Genomic DNA, 6,560 nt, shown 5'->3' with positions numbered 1-6,560 from the left:
CATGATAAATAATGTCAAATACCAATTTATCAAATATATTTTATTACTAATCTTATACTATATCGCATAATATTTTTAATCAAGTTTTAAAATAAAGTAATAAATATACGCTGAAGTAGACATTATATTAGGTTAATTAGCATAATAGTTAAAATAAATCATATAATATAAAATTATTAAAAAAATATAACAGAAAATTAAATAAATATAGCACTTATCATGGTCAATTTTGTGAAGTATAATGTTGAAATAATAAATTAAATATTATAATAGTTACAAAAACGTGTGTTAAGAGGAGTGAATAAAAAATTAAAAAATAATAATAAAGCCTTGTTTTATTAAAATAACAATAAGAATATTCAATAAATATTTTAAGGATAAAAAGGAAATACAATATAAAAACTAGAAGCTAAAATTTTAAAAAATTTATTTTACATAACACTACAAAAAAAATGCTTAAAAAATACTAAAATGATTCATGTATCAAACAATCAATTATTTTTTAACTAGTAAAAGATTAGAAGCTAACTAAAATGAATGTTAAAGGAAATCTAGAAAATATTCAAGGACAAAAAAATAAATATAAAAATTTAAAAGCTAAAAACTACCAATTAAAAAATACTAGAAGTTACTAAAAGAACTTATTATTAGAAATAAATAATGTTTGATAAGATTTATTATAAGCTTATAAGTTCCATTGACAAATTGATGCTACTTGGACCAAACAAAATTATTGTCCTACTTTTAAGATTTTAAATTATTAAAAATAATTTCAAACATTAAAAATATTAAATATATCATTTTAAATCATTTAGTTTTAATTTAAAGGAAATTTATCTATTAATTTATTAGTTACTCCAATCCATATTAAATTTCATAAGCTTTTAAGGAAATTTATCAATTAGTTTATTAGTTAATCTTACAAGCTTATAAGTTAATTTTACCCAACATATTAATTGCACAAGCTTATTTTTGTCATAAGTTACTCCAAATAACTCAAAAAAATAAACTTAGCTACTAGATTTTTTTTCTTAATTTTATCCTTACTATATTATTTGATTTTTTTTTTTACTATTTCATAAAATTTAAAAACCTTTTACTTATTTTAACATTCTTCCAAACACTAGATGAAATTTATTTTCTTGGTTAATGAAATAATACTTTTTTATTTAAAAAAATTGTGTTGGAAAATATATATGATGACATCAAGAGAAGAGTCATACAATTGGACACATTTTGTGCCTAGTCAAAGTATCCAACACATAATTAGTTCATGTGACTAACATGCAACCAACAAAATCCAATTATTTCTTGCTAGTACTGTTATTTCCACAATCTTTGATCATTAGCAAGGGACCAATGTTAGGTTTCAAAAATTATATTGCATGTAATCTAATCTTTGACATGGATAGATAAATAAACATATTCTTCAAGATCCCAATCTATATTGACTCTGTTGCAACATGGGCCATGATGGGACGACAAAATAAAATTAGATAAGTAAATTGTTTTCCCACAAAATGGAAAACTTGGGGAGTCCCCACTAACGTTTATTTATGGAAAACATCAAGAAAACCAAAAAGACAAGGAATGGTCTACGATTAGAGAAAAAATATTTGGGAGTCGTTTACACACGCAGAATGTGTTAGCATCCCGCACGTCCATCAGGAGAATAAAAGCCTTTAATTGAATGTGCTAAAAAAATAAAGTGACTTTTAATTATTATCTTCCCTTAAAAACATGAATTATATTTTGTTATATTTTATTTTATTTAGAAAAAGAAATCAATTTTTATTTTTAGAAACCAAAGGGATTTTACTTTTTTAGTTTTTCTTTGCATGGTTAGAACCAGGTCTGGGCAACCCGGCCCAACCTGCGATTATACAACAGGGTTTCCAACCCTAGTTGCCTCACCCAAGAAATGGCATAATCAAGGAGGAACCACCACAGAGAATGGTGCGGCACCCTCGACACCACTGGTGCAAGGCCCGATGATGTGAGACCACCATAGAGGCAGTGGTGGTGTGACGGCAGCAATGGCACGTGGGTGTCGTGGTGGTGCAAAAAAAGGAAAGAAAAAATGAAGGTGAAAAGGGCACTTAATGCCACCAGCAAAGGACCCAAGGGAGAATGGTGACAATGACACTTCTACACTACCACAGGATAACAACAAATGGTGACGGCGGTGTGGACAAAGGCACCGCGACCTCGCCGGAGTTGGCTAAAGAAAAAAAAGGAAAACGCATCAAAGAAGAAGCATTTGAGCAACCAAACAAAATAAAGGAATAAGAAAATAATAAGGTCAGATTGTGTAGGTCTCGCCGGCGACCAAGGTGGAGTCACCAGGAAGGGTGGCACGGTGATATGAAAAAAGAAGAAGGAACGAAAAAGAACGAGAGAAGAAGAAGAGGAAAAGAAGAGCGAAGGGAAAGAAGAAAATAACGAGAAATAGAGACAGTGAAGGGAATGAGGATATCTGGAATCCCCTCTCCCTTCTTTGACGGTAATGCCAAGTGTCACCCTTCTGTCGGTCAATGCTTTATCCCCGGGATACGTGTTACTCTATGCATTAATTGCACAAACCTTCCTCTTTTATGCACTCTTCCCCCTCTTGACCGAATGGGCTCTCCTTGAGAGCCCTTATATATATATATATATATATATATATATATATATATATTTTTTTTTTTTTGTCTTATTTTCCTCTTTTTGTTTCTTTTTTCATTTTTTCTTTTCTTTTCTTTTTTTTTTGGGGGGGGGGGGGGACAAAATTAAGGTCTAACAGCTGCCCATCTTATCTTTTATTGAAAGTAAAAGATAAGTAAAGACAAAGACACTAATTTTGTTCGGATGATTCTTTGAAAGATCACAACATGAGAATATGAGAATAAAGACAAAGGACGTTGAGTCCTATGAAACATAAAGATAGAGGACATTGAGTCCTACCAAACATAAAGATAGAGGACGTTGAGTCCTATGAAACATAAAGCATAAGACGTTGAGTCCTGTGAAATATAAAGGCGAGGACGTTGAGTCCCATGAAAACATAAAGGCAAAGGATGTTGAGTCTTATGAAAATTAAAGGTAGAGGACATTGAGTCCTACCAAACATAAAGACAGAGGACGTTGAGTCCTACCAAACATAAAGACAGAGGACATTGAGTCCTATGAAACATAAAGCAAAGGGTGTTGAGTCATATGAAACATAAAGGCGAGGACGTTGAGTCCGATGAAAATATAAAGACAAAGGATGTTGAGTCCTATGAAACATAAAGGCAGAGGACATTGAGTCCTATGAAACATAAAGATAGAGGATTTTGAGTCCTATGAAACATAAAGCAAAGGACATTGAGTTCTATGAAACATAAAGGCAATAATGATGTTGAGTCCTATGAAAACATAAAGACAAAGGACGTTGAGTCCTATGAGAATAAAAGGAAGAGGATGTTGAGTTCTCTGAAACATAAAGACAGAGAATGTTGAGTCCTATGAAACATAAAGCAAAGGACATTGAGTCCAATGAAGCATAAATGCAATGATGTTGAGTCCTATGAAAACATAAAGACAAAGGATGTTGAGTCCTAAGAGACAAAAAGGCAGAGGACGTTGAGTTCTCTGAAACATAAAGACAGAGGATGTTGAGTCCTATGAAACATAAAGCAAAGGATGTTAAGTCCTGTGAAACATAAAGGCGAGGACGTTGAGTCCTATAAAAACATAAATACAAAGGACATTGAGTCCTATGAAACATAAAGACAGAGGACGTTGAGTTCTCTGAAACATAAAGACATAGGACGTTGCGTCCTATGAAACATAAAGCAAAGGATGTTAAGTCCTGTGAAACATAAAGGCGAGGATGTTGAGTCCTATAAAAACATAAATACAAAGGACATTGAGTCCTATGAAACATAAAGACAAAGTGATGTAAGCTCCATTGGAGCTTGTAGGCCTAGGATCTTCTTCATCAATGGATTCTTTTGCGTCTTGGAAGATGAATGGCAGCGGAGTGGAGAAAGGAAGAGAGAGAGGAGACGCCACTTCAAGGAGAAGATGAGTCTAGAAGAAGCTCACCACCATAGGAGGCCATGGATAAGAGCTTGGAGGAAGAATGAGATGAATGAAGGGAGAGGGAGAGAAGAGCACGAAATTTTGTGCTCTAAATGAGCTTTGAAATCTGAAGTTTAATATTCAAATGATCAAAGTTAAAAAAAAATGCACACACATGACCTCTATTTATAGCCTAAGTGTCACACAAAATTGGAGGGAAATTTGAATTTCAATTCAAATTTCACTTGAATTTGAAATTGAATTTGTGGAGCCAAACTTTGGAGCCAAAATTTCACTAATTATGATTAGTGAATTTTAGTTATGGTTCAGCCCACTAATCCAAGATCAATTCCAAGATTCTCCACTAAGTGTGCTTAGGTGTCATGAGGCATGTAAAGCGTGAAGGACATGCACAAAGTGTGACTATATGAGGTGCAATGGGGTGTAGTAAGCAAATGCTCACCTCCCCCTCTAAAATTTAATTGGATTGGGCTTCTACCAATTCAATTAAATTTATTTCCCAACACACATCAAATATTCACTTAGTGCATGTGAAATTACAAAACTACCCCTAATACAAAAACTAGTCTAGGTGCCCTAAAATACAAGGGCTGAAAAATCCTATATTTCTAGGGTACCCTACCTACATTATGGAGCCCTAAATACAAGGCCCAAAAATAATGAAACCTTAATCTAATATTTACAAAGATAAGTGGGCTCGTACTTAGCCCATGGGCCCGAAATCTACCCTAAGGCTCATAAGAACCCTAGGACCTTCTCTTGCATCTCTGGCCCAATCTACTTGGAGTTTTCAATCCAATGCCCTTGCTGGGTAGGATTGCATCATTCCCTCCCCCTTGAAAAGGATTTGACCTCAAATCCCGAGGTTCTTGAAACTCTGGGCTTTTTTCCTCAACATCTGTAAAAAGAACAAAAACATATGCATTAGTGGTGTTTAGTATGTTGAAGTAAGGTAAGGTCTGAAAACTCATTTCCTGGGCATCTTCCCATGAAGGAACATGGTTCCTCACCAACTCGATGAGTGGTGCTACAAGTATAGAAAAATATGGGGCAAACCTTTTGTAAATGTTTGTTAAGTCATGGAAGCCCAAAATTTTTCTTACACTTGGTGCAGCGGGCCACTCAGGAATGACTTTTATTCTCTTAGGGTTCATGGGAACCCCTTGATCACAATTTAAAAAATTAAGAAAAGTAAAGCAATAAAACATACATTTTTTTGTATTTTCATGTTGATTATTCCTACCAAAAAGTATGGCAAACCTAAGGTGTCCCATATGAGTACCTAAGTTTGTATTGAAACTAAAAATAAGAACAAACCTACCTAATGAGTCCCTATGTACACAAATCATGAAGATGTTGGGTGCACAAGTGATTTTACAAAAGAGTGTTGCACCACCCAAAGCATTCATCATACCACCTATTTTAGGGATTTGGTGCCTAATAATACCTATTTTGGGCACTAACAAAGCACAAGGATTTAAGCTCTGGCGAACCAAACCCTCATCCAACAACTCCTTTACTTGAGGAATAAACTCAAGCCTAAGAGGTGTGGCAATGCTAACAAGTGTCTTTTTACAAAGGAGAAAATGTGGAGGTTGTTTAAGAGGGGAAATTTCTTTAATATTTGTCTTTATTTCAAAATGTCTTTCCTTCTTTGCTAACCTCTTGGAGGAGACACTTACCTCCTTACACTCCTCCTTAACCATTAAAGGTTTTCCTTCTTCTTGGGGGTATATTTCTTCACTAGATTCTTCCCCTTTTGCTTCTTCACTTTCACTAGAGGAAGGTGAAGTAGTAGCCTCATCTTGGCTACTATAAATGTCTTGGCTCCTCATAATCATGGTTTTCTTGGTGGAGCATTGAGAAGTAATGTGTCCTCTTCCAAGACATTTAAAGCACTTTATGAAGCTAGTCTTTTCTTGCATACTAGCCTTAGGGGGTTGCTTTTCTATTGTCTTCCCCTTATCATCATTGGGCTTAGAAGGTGCTGCCCCTAAGATGCCTAGACCTTGGTCTTTCTTTGGATAAGAATGGTAGCCATAAGATTTTAAAGTAGGCTTTCTTTTAAGTTTTTGCTCTACCCTTATTTCCCAATCTAAGTAAGCCTCTACATTGTCCTTCCCATGGAAGTATGAGAGTTTAATGTTAACCTCTTGAGGCTTTCTTTCATTTTCTCTCCTATGGGAGTGAGGTCTAAGATGTGACCTATGCCTTCCTTCATAATAGTCACGAAGTTCTTCACTTAGGCTCTTGCAAGAGTTATGACTACTATAGGAGGCATGTTTTTCTCTCTTCATTTCTTTCCTTATTTTTCTTCTTTCTTCCTCTCTTATTTTCTCTCTTTCATCTTGACTTATTTCTTCCATTCTTTTTTTTCCTTTTTCTTTTCTCTCTTGTTTTTCTTTCCACAAATTAAGGGATCTCAACTCATCTAATATCTTAGGAGTAGAACCCTCACCATTAACACTAGATGAAGAATGAAGACTCATGTT

This window comes from Glycine soja, chromosome 19, assembly GCF_004193775.1.
Source record: "Glycine soja cultivar W05 chromosome 19, ASM419377v2, whole genome shotgun sequence".
Taxonomy (NCBI): Eukaryota; Viridiplantae; Streptophyta; class Magnoliopsida; order Fabales; family Fabaceae; genus Glycine; species Glycine soja.
Note: the sequence above shows the minus strand (reverse complement) of the source record.